Consider the following 17003-nt stretch of genomic DNA (forward strand, 5'->3'; position numbering starts at 1 on the left):
ATTATATATACAAGGTGATCGACTACAGATGTGAAAAATTTAATTGGTAATTCTTGAAGTACGAATAAAATGAAAATCAAAAATAAAAATATTACGTTTCCGACTTTATGCTTAAGTTGTTGGCAATTAAAGATTGGTCGAAATATTCCTGTACGCGCGATAACCTCCTTACACAGAGGGAAGTAGGTCAACCTCAGCAGCGGGGTGCACAGGGATACTTTTCTCTTTTTTTTTTTTCTTTTTGTTTATTGAAATTTACAATCAATTCTCGCATTGAGAATTTTCAGTAATTTTTTCTGGCGTGGTGCGTGGCTAATTATTTATGTGGAGGATTGGTCTAATTCTGGTGTAGTGAAATAATGAAATCAAATTATTGGGGTCGCAATCCGTTATCATATATTTCCAATAAGTAATTTATTATAGAAAATTTTGCAGTCCGCAGGTACAATTTTATGTCACGATATAAATACCCGGAAAAACACTCAGAGAAAATTCGTAGATCACCGCGATGCTTATTTATGCGACCGTATTCTTTAACTCTATACAATGAACTCTATCTGTCGTGACTGCGTCTGTTTATTTATGTTGGTCGGGGGACAGCCGGAAAATTTGACGGTTGTATGTAGCGGCGACACTGTTTTGTTCGGAATTCATTACTCCTTACAAATACTTGTGACCTAACGGTGTTGCTACTCCGAAGCAAAACAACAACAGGATTTGAATTGTCCTGCTCGCGTGCCGCTACATTTAGAATAAGTTAATACTTAATAGATAAGAATAATTTTTAAGTAAGTATTATAAATAAGTAAATATTACTTAATTTAAATAACTAATTGAATCTAGCAATTAGGTCTAGCGGGTAATGTCTCTTCAGCATGCGGATCTGGTCCGACGTATCAAGTAGTCCAGTGATTAGAGGGTTTCGGTGTTTGTTGACTCTTCTGCTATATCTGTCGCTATATTTTGCTATTTCCTCTTTGACTGTGGGTATTTTGAGGTCGCGATGTATTGTTTCGTTGGTAACATACCAAGGTGCATCTATTATGGATCTTAGCGTTTCCGATTGGAAGCGTTGAAGTATTTCAATGTTGGAGTTACATGCTGTTCCCCATAGTTGCATTCCGTAGGTCCAGACAGGTTTTATTACGGTCTTGTAGAGGGTAATTTTATTCTGTATGTTTAGTTTAGAGCGTCGGCCCGTGAGCCAATAGAATTTTTTTAGTTTGTCCTTCAGTTGCTTCGTTTTGTCTGTGATGTGGTTTCTCCATGTTAGTCTCCTGTCCAGGGTCATGCCCAGGTATCTGACTGTGTCCTTCCTAGGAATTGTTGTATTGTTGATGGTGACCTGGGGGCAGGTTTGTTTTCGGAGCGTGAAAGTTACATGTGAGGATTTTTTTTCATTAATTTTGAAGCCCCATTTATGAAACCACTTTTCCATAGAGTTGAGACATCGCTGTAGAGTGGATGAAGCAATTACCGGGTCCGCGTGGGAAACTAATAGCGCTGTGTCGTCAGCAAATGTTATTATTGTTATCTCTGTTGATATAGGTTAATCGGCAGTGTAGATGGAGAACAGCAGGGGTCCGAGGACACCACCTTGGCGTATGCCAGGATTCTATTAGGAATGTTGTGGAAGTGGCGTCTAAGCATTTGACCATGAATTGTCTATTGGTTAGGTAGGACTTTAGGATGGAGTAGTAGGTGTGTGGTAGGATTTATGTGTGGTAGGAGCAAAAGAGATAACCAACCAAATACCCAGTCCCCCTAAATTCACTACTACTTCAATCTCCTTAACCAATCAAATACTCAGTCCTCCTAAATTCACCACTACATCAACCTCCTATGCCCAAGCAGTACAAGGAATCCAAAATAACCCGAATAGCCATGGGGACCATTCTCAAAATAGTGTCCCTAATTCACAAAACACAAATAACGTCACTAGACTTGAAAAGCTAATAGAAAAACAATCGGAGCAAATAAATAATTTGCTATCACTATTAACACTCAGCATGAATAAACCAATACGCCTCGACGCAAAATAAAAATAAGACGCATAGCTCTCTGGAATGCCAACGGTCTAGCTCAACACAAATTTGAGCTAGAACTCTTCCTTAAACAGCAGCAAATCGACATAATGCTCGTATCTGAAACCCACTTCACCGACAAAAATTACCTAAAAATATATGGCTATAATTTCTACCATACCCAACATCCCAGTGGAAAGGCCCACGACGGCACCGGAATCATAATCAAATCCAGCATTAAGCACTACGAACTTCCATCATTTCAGGAAGCAACAAACTCCAAGCAACAAACGTAGCAATAGAAGACTGCCAGGGAACAATCACCACTTCAGCAGGATACTGCCCTCCCAGACACTCCATCGCCAAAGAAGACTTTGATAACTTCTTTGGCACCCTGGGCAATAGATTCATAGCTGGAGGAGACTATAACTCCAAACATACCCAATGGGGCACCAGACTGGTCACAGTAAGAGGCAAAAATCTCTTAAACAGTATAATAACCAACAATCTCAGTTACCTCACCACATACGAACCCACATACTGGTTCACTGACACTAACAAAATACCCGACCTACTTGACTTCTTCGTAACTAAAAATATCTCGCCAAGATACGTCCAAATCAACTCATCGGCTGATCTCTCTTCTGATCATTCCCCCGTGATAGTAACAGTCAGTACAACAATTATCGAGAATACACCTAATGGCTTTATTCATAACCAACTCACCAACTGGCAGCTCTTCAGAGAAGTCTTTAACCACTCAACTTCAGCCTTAACTGCACTAAAAACTAATGAAGATATCGAAGCAGCCACGAATTACTTAAACATGAGCATAATAAACGTTATCCGCGCCTCCACACCTACTAAGACTTTCGCCAGTAAACACGAATATCCCCATTACATAATAATAAAAATCGCAGAAAAACGTAGACTAAGAAGAGTATGGCAGACCCATAGAACACCGGATGACAAACGCAAACTAAACAACGCAACTAGAAAGTTAACCAAAATCATAAAAAATTATAAAATCGACTGTTTTCAGAAGTATCTCGCCAATCTGTCCCCCACAGCAGACTCCAACTACTCACTATGGAAGGCCTCCAGGAAACTCACGCGCCCCCCGCAAATAATCCCTCCAATCCGCCGTCCGCGAGGTGGATGGGCGCGTAGCCCTATAGAAAAAGCTAACCTGTTTGCCAAATACTTGTCTGAAGTATTTAATCCCCATTCTTCCAAAGCTGCCGCGGACACTACTGAATACCTGCACTCTCTCTTCCAAATGTCTCCTCCTATCGAAACCTTCACTTCTGCAGAGATTATAGAATCAATCAGTCGCCTAAATCCCAAGAAAGCAGCAGGGCGCGACCTAATAGGCAATAAAGCAATCAAGGAACTTCCCATTAAAGGGATTGCACACATCACCTCGATTTTTAACGCTATTCTTCGCCTAGAATACTTTCCTAAGGCCTGAAATATCTCAATGTTTACCCTCATCCCTAAACCCGGAAAACCGATATATGAAACTAGCTCCTATCGCCCAATCAGTCTTTTACCGACCTTGTCTAAACTATTCGAGAAGATGCTAGCGAATCGACTCCTTCCACCCCTAGAGGATCTCTGAAAACACTCCCAGATCATCAATTCGGCTTTCGGAAACAACATTCAACAGTAGAGATCCATCGAATAACCCATATGATAAGCCAAACCCTTGAAAAGAAAAAATATTGCTCAGCGGTATTCCTAGACATTCAACTGGTATTCGACAAAGTATGGCATGAAGGGCTGCTATACAAACTCAAAAAAATCCTACCACACACCTACTACTCCATCCTAAAGTCCTACCTAACCAATAGACAATTCATGGTCAAATGCTTAGACGCCACTTCCTCAACATTCCCAATAGGATCTGGCATACCCCAAGGTAGTGTCCTTGGACCCCTGCTGTTCTTCATCTACACGGCCGATTTACCTATATCAACTGAGATAACAATAGCAAAATTTGCTGACGACACAGCGCTATTAACTTCTCACGCGTACCCGGTAATTGCTTCATCCACTCTACAGCAATGTCTCAACTCTATGGAAAAGTGGTTTCATAAATGGGGCTTCAAAATTAATGAAAAAAAATCCTCACATGTAACTTTCACGCTCCGAAAACAAACCTGCCCCCAGGTCACCATCAACAATACAACAATTCCTAGGAAGGACACAGTCAGATACCTGGGCATGACCCTGGACAGGAGACTAACATGGCGAAACCACATCACAGACGAAACGAAGCAACTGAAGAACAAACTAAAAAGTTCTATTGGCTCACGGGCGGACACTCCAAACTAAACATACAGAATAAAATTACCCTCTACAAGACCGTAATAAAACCTGTCTGGACCTACGGAATGCAACTATGGGGAACAGCATGTAACTCCAACATTGAAATACTTCAACGCTTCCAATCGGAAACGCTAAGATCCATAATAGATGCACCTTGGTATGTTACCAACGAAACAATACATCGCGACCTCAAAATACCCACAGTCAAAGAGGAAATAGCAAAATATAGCGACAGATATAGCAAAAGAGTCAACAAACACCGAAACCCCCTAATCACGGAACTACTTGATACGACGGACCAGATCCGCAGGCTGAAGGGACACTACTCGCTAGACCTAAATACTAGATTTAATTAGATATTTATACTAAATAATATTTATTTATCTATTAAGTAATATTTACCTACTTATAACAATTACCTATAAATTATACTTATCTATAATAAGTATTAACTATTATAAATAATTAGCCATGTCACTGCGCCACGCCAGAAAAATTACCACTCCTATTATCCTATTATCCTAACAGAAATAACGGGATTGATCATTTCGTGGCGTCGATTGTCTAATCCTAACGGGAATTACGACTCCCGTTGACGCGCTTCCTCGCGATCGTGTCTCTCCGCGAGTGGTCGTAACACATAATCTCCCCAACGCTATTTCATAGTTTCTTTTACATAGAATCAATATTTGTTACGCCACGAGGCTTACCACAGGCTGTATATCTAACCGTCGCTCGCGGTCCTACAGTGTCGCAGACAGATTGTCTTATCTACCCGACGGAGTATATAGAATGTATCGACTTCAAACCCAATGGACTGATGATGGAGATAAAGATGTGGCGGCACTCGGCGACAATGTATATCGCCGAAGCGCCTAATGAGCCATCGATATCCCAACGGTCCTTCCGCCGAATGTTCTAGAAGAAGGCGTACGTGGCAACGGTCGCGGACATCTAGCAAACGCGCGGATAGGGGGATATTGAGGGGTAACGAAGAAAAAAAGAAACAGATCCAATCGAAAGTCAAATTGTAAGAGCTTGAGTCTTGGAAAGTTACAGCTGGAGTTCAGAACCAAATCAGAATTAGTGTAAACCAACTGTTTAAAAATAAATACTCTTTTTATCTTTTTATATTTTATTTTTCTTCTCACCTGAGATTTCCTTTTTTTTTTATTTTACGTGACAAACGCATAATTATCACCAAGCAGCGAGTTCTAAAAACGTGGATTTCGGACCGTTATTTAATACACATAAAAAAGGTGGCACACGTAATCACAGGCGCGAACGGTGGCGTGATCCGAGCTTAGTGGGCTTCGTCTCCCAGAGAAGACAACGAAAAGGATCGAAGGGCAATTAGTCCCTTCTGAAGAGTCAAACGTCATACATCGAGAGGTCTGACGATTAAAATTAAAGTCGCTTAGTCTAACGAATTCATTGAGAGATATCGTAAAGTCGGGTCGAATTTCTGTAACATATTAACTGTATTCATCGCTAAATAATTTGTGACGTTTTTATTATTACATTCATTATTGTTAAATATACAAACTATATTAACCTGTTAATACAGTGTTAAATTCATTGAACCAGCTCTGTTATCTTAATCGAAACAGAGGAACGACTATTTCGCGGCGTCAATTAGCAGAATCGTAGCCAGAATTTACGTCTCTCGCTGACTCGTTTTCCTCGCGACCGCGTCTCTCCGCGAACGGTCGTAACAATATTACATATGTATATTTCAGTTCATTTGCGTTTGTTTCAATTTATTTTACTACGAACAAGGGATCTTTACCAATTAAAATATAATATGACTAAAATATCTCGCATAGCTAATGTAGTCACCGCGGAGCGTAATTTCACCTTTTATGAACTCGAAAAGTCGAAGCAAATTCTAACAATAGTTTATGAAAAACCGTTCCTAAACTCAACTTTTGCCAAAATATAGCCGGAGTTTCATGTAACTAACATACGAAGCAGAATGTTCCGATCACCTCCACTGACTGGTTGTAAATTATTAAATAACCACAGTAATGAGCCATTTTACTGCGTAAAATGTAAAATACAAAATATTTGACTATTCAAAAGCTTCATTTAAACTAGTAAGTAGTAATTAATGTAACGTTAGTAAGTAGTAATTAATGACCCGATGATATTTTTGATACATATGATATTGATAATAATGAAAGACATTAATGAAAGACACAATTGAATACAAAATAACAAGGAATTGCCTGTTACCTGATGCTATTTCCACTGCGTATTGTTTACCAAACATCGAACAAAAGTGCGACTTCACGATAATAGATCCCGACAAGTCTGTCACAGATCACGATGATACGAGAATACTCCTTTAGATACTCGTACTTTTAATAACATTACCCTACTACCGAAACTGTATAATATCATGCATGTATGATTCGATTAACATTTAACATTATCTCCAGAACCAAAGAACAAATGGATTTAAATATTTGAATTTTAATAGCATTCTTATTGTATTTTATTAGTTAAGATGACGTCGAAAATGTTTGAATTGCAAAATTCCATTTCATATTGCGAACGACCTATTCTGCGGGGAATCAGTGTGAAACGTATTCATGCAATGCTTGAAGAAAAATTAAAATTATTTTACAATATCGTTTAGTAAGAAACTTTTTGCAAATGAATAATATTTATATATTCTTACAAGTCTCCAATGTAATTTAAAAAACAATTCGATACATATTCCTGTTGTAAAAATATTAATAAGTATCTAGCTAATGATAAAAATATATGTTTAATATATATTCGTACAGTTAGCGCTTCATAGGATAAAATGCATATAAGTATTTTTAAAAATAATTTGCATCAATACGTAAAAATATGGATTAGAAAGACAATTTCATCCTGATACAAGATAACTATCCAAAACACAATAATACACGATATACAATACTATGCAATACAATGCTAATACACGAGCGTTAATCTTGTGTGGCGGATCGGTACCAACAGGACGCCGACAGGTGAAGAGGCATCAACGCGGTGTAACACCTCCCGGGCGACCCGCGGGTACCAATCGCCAGAGGACTACTACGACGACGAGTCTGTCTATCTCGCTAGCGGTCGGATATACGGTGTCACGATACAAATACCGCACCTAGCGAGACTCCCTCTACGTCTAAGGTAGGGACTACCGGGCATAGCCTTACTGACGAGTCCACCGGTAGTCCCAGGACGAAACGCGAATTCCCTTTTCACCTGGCAACAGCTCTACCTACACTTGTATCATGTTTACAAACACTTAGAAAGAGCTCCGCAATATGTGCATTATTGAAAATATATGACTAAATGAAACGAAAAATATCCATTCACCATCATCATAAAATCATTTCAAGAAGGTTTCCTTAAAAAAATGGAAAAATATTTTTAGTAGCGTACTCATCAATTTGATAAATTCAACGCCACGATAGTTGCAAGACGTAATGAAATCAAAACGAAAATTCGCGAACAAGAAGAAATCACTCCGTAATGACTATTTGAAAAATTACGGTATTAATGCATATGTTCGGGATTTGGAGTGGCCGCCTGGTAATTACCGCGACGCCTTACATGAACCAGATACGATCCTCGGGCATGACGACCGTCAAGGGTCTACGCGACCCTAGTGTGGACCCATCACAAACAATGGGCTTTTTTTTTTTCATTTATTTATTTACGTGGAGGAAATCAGCACGGACGCTAGGCCGCTTCTGGGGAAAGCGGCGTGGTAGTGTCGGACTCCAGCCGACTAAAACCTCCACGATGACCGACCCGGCTGCGATCGAGAGAAGTCCGGGAACCGGTGCGAGCGACATAACGCCCCCCCCCCCCCGCCTAATACCACCGCTGATGGAGCGGTGTGTGACCATGTCACACCGAGCCTCGTCGCCGGAGCCGCCGTGCCAGGCAGCCCGGTTCCCCTACCGGACTGCTTGGCGGCCCCTAGGCGCTGAGCCGCTGAGGCGCAACGCCACGCGGAGTTCCCAGGCGATCACCCATCTAAGTATTATACTAAGTACATGCCCGGCGCTGCTTAACTTTCGTGATCTGACGGGAACAAGTGCATTCAGTGCGGCTAGGGCGTTGGCACAAACAGTGGGCCTATTGTACAGTCAAGGTACTTTAGAGCCCCACGAGAAAAACCCATAAAGCACATGATTTCTTTATTTTATGGTACATCTCAGGAAGACCGGAAACGCGGGGTTTCTCCAAGTGCAAGGTCACCCGCACGCGAACCTTCAGTAGGGCGACCAGCCCACCCTTAAATATACGTCTTTACCCAATGATCAGTTAGGAACAGACATGAGACATACCCACCACGAACTTTCCTCTACGACAGCAACACCACCAAGACTCACACTTGCACCGGTATTCTAAGAGTCAACATGTAGCAGTATTCAGCCAGTGACAATTATATTTAACAGGATAGCCAGTGAACTAAAAGATAGTTGTATTCAGAGTATTGAGTGGAATAAATAAGATGAACTAAACCTTGCTCTTTACATTTCTTATAATCCTCCACCTTGGATGCTTCTGCATTCTGTCCGCTATAATACAAACGTTCCGTTCAAAAATTGACAAATTGGTCGACTGTGGCATGAATCGTGAGCAATCGTGTATGAAATAGAGTTTACGCCTTTGCTTTAACTTTGTACTGCTTTAAATTTTCTACGAAATCGTAGATGTAAAAATCGCAAATATAATGCACATGTGATTGATGCTGGCACATAATTCCATTCTTGAGTAAATCTTTCGAATTATTGCATGTGGTTTTTCGCGAATCCAAATACTGGCATTTGTTGATTAAGGTGTAACGGTATTGATCATATAGTACAAAAGCGTAATTGCAACGTAAGTAGCATCCAATGATACAAATTTCGCCAAGTGACATAGCTATTTGGAGTGTTTGAACTCAACAAATTTTTTAAAATTAAAAGTTTTGTCTGGTATTGGCCGATGATTGATTTAAAATATTTTATGTAAACACTTTAGCAAGTATGCATGGATAAAGGCGATAATTAATCTGTTCTTCTTTAGGAATGCACAGTCAATTTGACCTTTGATACGGATTTAAACGTCGCAATATTAAGTTCTTGCTTACCAAGTTCACTTAGCCATTGAAAATCGTACCGTTGATTAACCTTTTTTCTACATGTAAATGTCTTTCGTCATACTTGTATTCTGATATACCTACAATTCTCCGTTGCGTCATGGATAGCAGGTTATTTTTCTTAGCAAAAGTAAATGTAAATATGAACTTTAACATTTTTTCCCCAGAGAAGGGGTCATTTGCGACCCATTATTCTTTTGAGACCCTTGTTCCTCGTAATGAGTAGAGTACATAGCAACAAAAAAGTGAGACCCCGAATTTCATGCTCAAGATCGTTTTTGAACAAATCATTTTTTACAAATCTTCACCGATCCGAAAGAGTAAAATCGCGATATGATAGATTCTCTTTACACTTCCTTTCTGCACACCCTGTACAATATACATATATATTAAATATTACGAGATGTGTTGCTTTGTTTCGCAATTTTTTAATAAATTTTATGAATGACAAATCTGAGCGAGCGCAGCATTGAATGCTCTAGCATGGAAAATGGCAAACTGGCGGAAAATGAGCAGCAAGAGGACGAAAGGCGGACAGAAGCGGAATTTTATTTAATCACTCTGTTATATCGTACGACTAACAGAAAAAAATAACAGGAAAAAGCGTCAACATACTCACGAATCATATTAATATGCGAATGCATTCGCTGAACGTTAGCTTGCACATGATCGGCCACCTTACGGCGCGGTGGTCAGAAAATGAAGCATAGTCTCATTCCTATTTAATAATCACAAACCTAATTACAGATACACGCTCGCTCTAACATCAACAATATGTTATTTTATTCAAGATCACAGTCATTGCACCGTCCTCTTAAATTATTTTTCTTGTCATACCTACGTCGTGACAAAATGATTACAAAAATCATTTTCAAATCCGTGAAATAGCATTTCGAGAAATTCGTCCACCTTTTCCTGAAACGAATAACATGGAACTGTAGAACAGCTACATCCTCTCTGATATCGATGACTTTTGAACACATTGTCGGGAATATGACTCTAAACAACCATTTCCTGTACATGTAACTGTTGGACGGCTATAGTTTCTGAGATATTCGGAAGAAATTATCGATGCCAGTTCAATGAATTCTACCAATGTATAATATATTTAATTATACACAACTGTGCATCCGCGGCAGCGTACGTGCTGATATTTGTTGTCCGTTCATCTTTTGTTTATGGTATATACAGGGTGTTCAATGTAAAACAACTTAAGGGGTGATTCTTGAAGCTAAAATAAGACGAAAATCAAGAAGAAAAAATATTGCGTTTTCGGTTTTATTTTTTAATTATTGACGATTAAAAATCGGCCGAAATATGACTGTGCGCGAGTAAATCTCCTTACACGAACAGAAGTAGATCAGCTCAAGCAGCGGGGTACACGGTGATCATCAAATCGAACAATAGATGGACAATAGTTTACCTTGTACTACAAACTATGACATTCGGAGACGTATACTATCCTGCGTGACGTTTTCTAAGAAAAATCATCGATTATGATTACCCATTAAAATCCATAAAAGCATATTGTAAACCGCTTTATGATATTTTCGTATAGAGAGGATGAGTGTCTCCTTATCCTAATCCTTTGTCTCGGTAAATAATTAATAATCAAAAGCACATATAGACAGTGTTTGTACAAAGTTCACACACGTTGGAAAATCGCACACGTACCGCGAGTGTAGGAACTATTCACAAAAAAGTCGTAATGAAGATACCAATATCTAGGTGCATTAGGTATACTTGATACTCAGATATCTGGGCATGACTCTGGACAGGAGAATGACATGGAAACAACACATCATAGACAAATCGAAGCAACTCAAGGCTAAACTTAAAAAATTCTACTGGCTCATTGGCTGACATTCCAACTTAAGCACGCAGAGCAAAATTACGCTCTATAAGATCATAATAAAACCTGTCTGGACCTACGGAAACCAACTATGGAGAACAGCAAGTAATTCCAACATTGAAATATTTCAACGCTTCCAATCTAAAACGCTGATTGTACACCAACGAGAATTGATTGTAATGTACTTGTAAATAAATAAAAAAAAACATCTGGTGAGTAGCCCATTCGTTTTCTCTATACACATAACCAACTTTGCTTTTAAAAAGAACACCTCAAATATCACATATCAATTTTCTTTGAGCAGTCTGTATTCGGAATTTTGTGTGTCCCTCAGTTTGCGATACGGATACCACAATTGCCTTTTTTGGAAAATTCTGAATTTCCTACCTGCCAAGTTGTAAACTTTACGATGCCGATCTCATCAAGAGGCTAATTAACACACTAAGTGCTCGATGGGTACGCTCTAGAGTTATCGTGTACTGGTATCAATCACCAACACTAGAGGTTATGCACCCACGAAGGTACACAATTACAAGATTGGAAAGAATAGATTTTCACCCCATAAAAACCATGGTAAGAAGGGAAACCACGGGACGGAGAGTTAATATGTAAGGATCAGACGAAGCTTCTTTAAGGAGCCTTAAAACAGTCTTCATCCGAGCGTCATACTCTTCGTGTTATATTACACAGTGCAATTAAATCAATTACATATAACATTACTCGTCATCTTTAATCTACCTCCATCTTGAGCGTTAATAACATTTACGGTTCGCGATATCAATCGATCAGTTGCAACCTAACTGATTGCCACCTAGTAGTTGAGAAGCGCAACACAGACCGCGCACTGGGATATTTCGACTGATTTCTCACTGTCAATAATTAAAGAACATAGCCGAACACCCTGTATATGAACCGACGCGTGATATTACATTTCCGATAGAGTAATTTGAAAGTAATGACTGATGAAACTCGGGAAAGATTAATAACGGCACTATCACAAAATAAAAATTTGGACCGTATTGCATAATATTTAATCAATTGGATTTGCAACGATTTCCGCTTTGTGTTGTCAGCACTGTTGTTTTTCGGTAAAGAGTGCGAGAATGTTTACTTCGACAAAGCTCTCGCCATTCAGTCGTGTTCGTGACGACCACATGAATTCCTCGTAAATGATTATTTTCGATTACTTTCACTGGATGAAAATAGTATAATCGCACACAAGTGGAATATATGTGCTCCTTATATAGATACAGCTTTCATATTATTCGGATATCGATGAAGAAGGCAGTTCCTTTAACAAACGATAGCAACTTCCTTTCCCTTGTTTCATCAATAAATAAATATAATTTCTAACATATCGCTGTATTTGGCCTTAGTTTGATCAGCAAAATTTTACAAGTACGTTAGTGAAAATTTAATTTTAAAGAATTTTAAACAGTATTTCACTGTTGCACTAGTATTGCGTATTAGTATTATGTAGTATTAGTATTAGTTCGAATCAGATTGCACTATTCGACCGTCCAATGCCTTGATGCATCAAGGGGAAAGATAGCGGAGATAATTACCGAGCATTCAATGGCGTACACTGGACTAAACTTTGAATTTCAAGTAACGCCAACTATGACGTTGCCCGCATTCTTCCAGCTTTTAAAAATAAATACATACAGTGACTACAATTCCTTTTCAAGTAAATAAATCATATGGAGGAAATCTGCAATAATTGCAACGAATTCGTGACCTAAATTCCGCAATTAGAGGGTGAAATAAAAGTAGAAACGATTTTATTCCTGAAGCCAGTGACAATGAAGTGTTAAACGTGGCGAATGTAGAAAAGAATAATGCGAGTGAAAGTAAAGAGAGTGAAAGAGAAGCAATTTCACCAACTGTTTGTTAGATGTTTTCGACTAAAATAACAAAAAGCACGATATAATTCGTAGCATATTTGCTTATGCTAAATGTTATTAAGTGCATATTGGTAAGTAAATATAATTCAAATTACACCGTGTTTGGTCTCATTTTAATGAAGAAGATTTGACAAATACGTTTTTAGAAGATTAATTTAGAAAAAATTTAAAAGAAACATACTTTATCTCGGTAACATCTGACATTGGGTCATGTTAACACTATTCGACCGCGGAACCATCTTTGAATGGTGGAGATGACGATCATGCGACTACGAAGAGTATATTCTTTTTCTTTAATGGAGATCTCCTTTCTCCTTTCATTTCTGGATTCATGCACGATTCACGTTCAGAGCATGTCAATGATATGCTATATATGTATATACTTTAAACAAAAACAAAAGGATAAAATTGCAAAGGAGATATAAACAACCAACTAACTAAAGCGAAAAGATGGGGAAAACGAAATATCTTCAAAAAAGTTAGATTTTATGTTGAATTTGAACGTCCAACAAGGACAGGGAAAATATTTCATTGGTCAACGCATTATCAATTTTCATTATTGCTTTTATTGATACAGAGTTTTAATACAAGAACACAACGATGTGATAATGACTGAAATACCACAGTAAAAATTAAATATGATTATGGATCCAATATTGGCTCTTATTGTAGAACATTCGCTGACTATAATTTTTGTCGTTTTTTAATAGCGACCATGACATTTGCTTTTTTTAAATTTAGTTACAATAAGTTTAGTTGTCAGAACATATGTCGGAATGTCATGTCGCTGAAATAAATAGTTGGAATAATAAAATAGTGAATAAAATGGATAAGAAAATCTTCCAGATTGGAGGAAGAAGTAGCGGCATGTGCTTCTACCACGATTTATCACATCTCTGTAACTGTGAAATCCGTCATTAATATTTCATCATCGTCATGAGATCAACGAAGCTATGACATATTTCACAATATATTGGGCCGCCTTGCACGATAATTTAACAATATTGATTAATTGACACTATTCTTCATTTTCGTTACACTTTTTGTTTAGGGTTCTGTAATTTTTCATTAAATCAGTTAACTTGTAACTTTTTTAACTTTTATAAAACTCTCGTAAAATTTCAATTATTTTGCTGTCGAATTTCCTAATTTTTTAATAATTACAAATTATTACTTTTGGTAATTTGTACTCTCCAAGTTGTAAAGTTTCTAACTAATGATATTATATTCTGCGAAAAGGGTTACATCGGAATAGCTCCAAATAAATGCTTTCAAACTAATAGCCATTTTACATTAAAAAGAAAGAAACACATTATATTACTTAATTGGTACTGATACATATGATATAAACTGGTCTTCAAGATTTTGAGATGTATCCGCCAGGCAGCGACAGCTGATTCGGGTATGCAAATTGCCGGAGCCACTCAGTGCCGAGAGCAAAGTCGGGTAGGTAAAAATAAAGCAACATTAAATCTGGTATTACAGCTTGTTACGTTTCTTTTAGAAAATCTATTTAAAAATTATATGTTCGTTTTATTTGATACTATTTAAAATTGGAGTAAATAGTCTGGATGGAGCAAAAGGAATCAAAACCCTTAGAATCTTCCTGCGACTATAAAAGTATGTCATACAGAAAAAATAACTGTAAGGAGTTATGTACAAGAAGGAAGAAATTTAGAAAAACAAGTTTCTCTTTATTCATTATTCATAAATATACCGTTTTGATACACACAAATTGCTTGCTGTTTTAATTAAATGACAAGACAAAAATACATCCACAGAAACTGTTTTTAATTTCTCTAACCATCCTAATTTTCGTTATTCTGTGAATTTTTATACGTCATCAAGAACGGTTTTTCCGAAGTAGGACACAGAAATTTTTTAAATAGCGTAGTGTAAGTGCTACTCTTGTTACCAACTGGTTCCAACAAATTGTTCCACAGGTTATTCGCATCTTGGGAAACACAAAACATTTCTGATTATCAACGTAACATTCATTAAATAATTGTATAAATTCATCTGTTACTCACATAGTGCATGTAGTTTTTGACTCCAATGAAAGCAATCAGCGTTAAGATATGAGAGGTCGGTAAATCCATCCTCGGCAAGAGATACTTTTGCATCTTTCAGAGTCGGTAAAAATTATACAGTGAAGTCATTTCTATGAAATTCTGGATAATTAGCAACTTCTTTGTCAATCTCTTGCCACCTAAAAAAATGAAACAAACTGGCATATTATTCATATGCATCTTAGAATCGATATCAAATGGTATTTGAAGTTTGTTAGGGAAATAATATCGCATAAACGTGAAATTATAGAAATAGGCAGATTGTGGGGCGAAATTTCGCACCGTGCTGAGACAGAGGTAAAATTCGTTTGCAAGATTTTGCAGTTTTTCAGTATAAGTATATCACATTTTGCCTTCGTAATTATACTTCGTAATCAATTGGATTATCATAGTAACTAAAAGTTCGTAGTTTTTCATAATATAATTTTTGTTACACGGTAGCAGATTATGTGAAATGTTTCACTGCCAAAATTAGCGATTTTCGTTACACGATATGGTAATGGAAGGATGTAACATCTCTCCAAGGTATTTAGTATAAGTGCCACGTTCCGATTCGGGATAGACACAAATATTGATTTAGTAAAGGCTAGAGGCGAACTTAACTGTTTCACACTGAAGGGGCACTATCGATGATTCCTCTACGGTGAAAGTGGAGGATGAAAGCAGTGGTAGTTACAGCGTTTCGACAAGACGTTTTCATGGGATTGGTCGATAGCCTCATTGCGTCCCAATAATCTCTGTGTTCACGTGTCGTTCGAGTAACGATCTCGCCGATCTTGGTGATAAGAGAAACGAAATATTACAACTGTTGTGTTGTTGAGAATTCTGGATCTTAATTGCCGAAATAAAAGTGAAAGAACACTAACGTTACACTTAGAATTCATATTAAAATAGTTTCAGATTTATTTAATAAACGATTTCCAGGATCTTCGTCGATATACATTTGTACGCATCTCAGCACTTTCTTTGTCTCACCATCTTCCATACCACACTGCCAACGGAACAGTTACATTCATCTGTTTTTCGAGACGCCGCGCACACGCATACTTCCACACACTCATATTCACATACGTATGTCATTACTACGTGGCCAATCTTGTCTAGCACACAAAATTATACATATCTCAATATATGCAACCTCAAACACCCAGTTGATCAGTAAACCCGATCAGCAAACTCGCGCGGGGCGCAAGATCTCACTAGGAGCTTCCTTCGTGTCCTGTGTTAGGTGACGACATTTAGCATATCTGCGTATGGGATGATCGTAGTTTTTTTATTATTATTTAATTTGTACTTTACAATATGTCCAGCTGGACATTTGGTGAATTTTTCTAGCTTAATTGCTAAATAACATGTCGAAGGCTTCCCCCAGCAGGATATCATCTTCGAGTTTGCCTATTTTATTTTTTTAGTGAGGTCAGTAGGGTGTTTTCTTTTTAGTTTTCTTTCTATTAAAGTTTTGCTCGCTTTAGTAGCTAGCTGGTTTGAATGTATCGGTCATCTGACGGTAGAACGAGGGGTGTCCCCACAAATACTTGGGTTTAGCACTACGAACAATATTCCTACACTGGAAAAAAACCGCAATTACGCTCACTGAATTTATTTATTATAAAGACACCAGATAGCTGAAAGGATCACGATCGTGGCATTCGTGAATTTGTGAGCCGCGATTTATGGATATGTGTGCGGAATTAT

At 38.0% G+C, this 17003-nt stretch overlaps 1 protein-coding gene across 1 annotated transcript in view; it reads right to left on the reverse strand.

Moving 5' to 3' along the window:
• LOC138188681 (putative fatty acyl-CoA reductase CG5065) overlaps positions 1-6677 on the reverse strand; it is a 196196-nt gene extending 189519 nt beyond the window's left edge. Inside the window, exon 1 of the mRNA XM_069130670.1 lies at positions 6591-6677. The gene's annotated coding sequence lies outside the window, so the exon portion shown is untranslated. The remainder of the gene's footprint in view (positions 1-6590) is intronic.
• Between the last annotated feature and the right edge of the window lie 10326 nt (positions 6678-17003).

This window comes from Bombus flavifrons, chromosome 17, assembly GCF_040668555.2.
Source record: "Bombus flavifrons isolate JBK064 chromosome 17, iyBomFlav1_principal, whole genome shotgun sequence".
Classification (NCBI taxonomy): Eukaryota; Metazoa; Arthropoda; class Insecta; order Hymenoptera; family Apidae; genus Bombus; species Bombus flavifrons.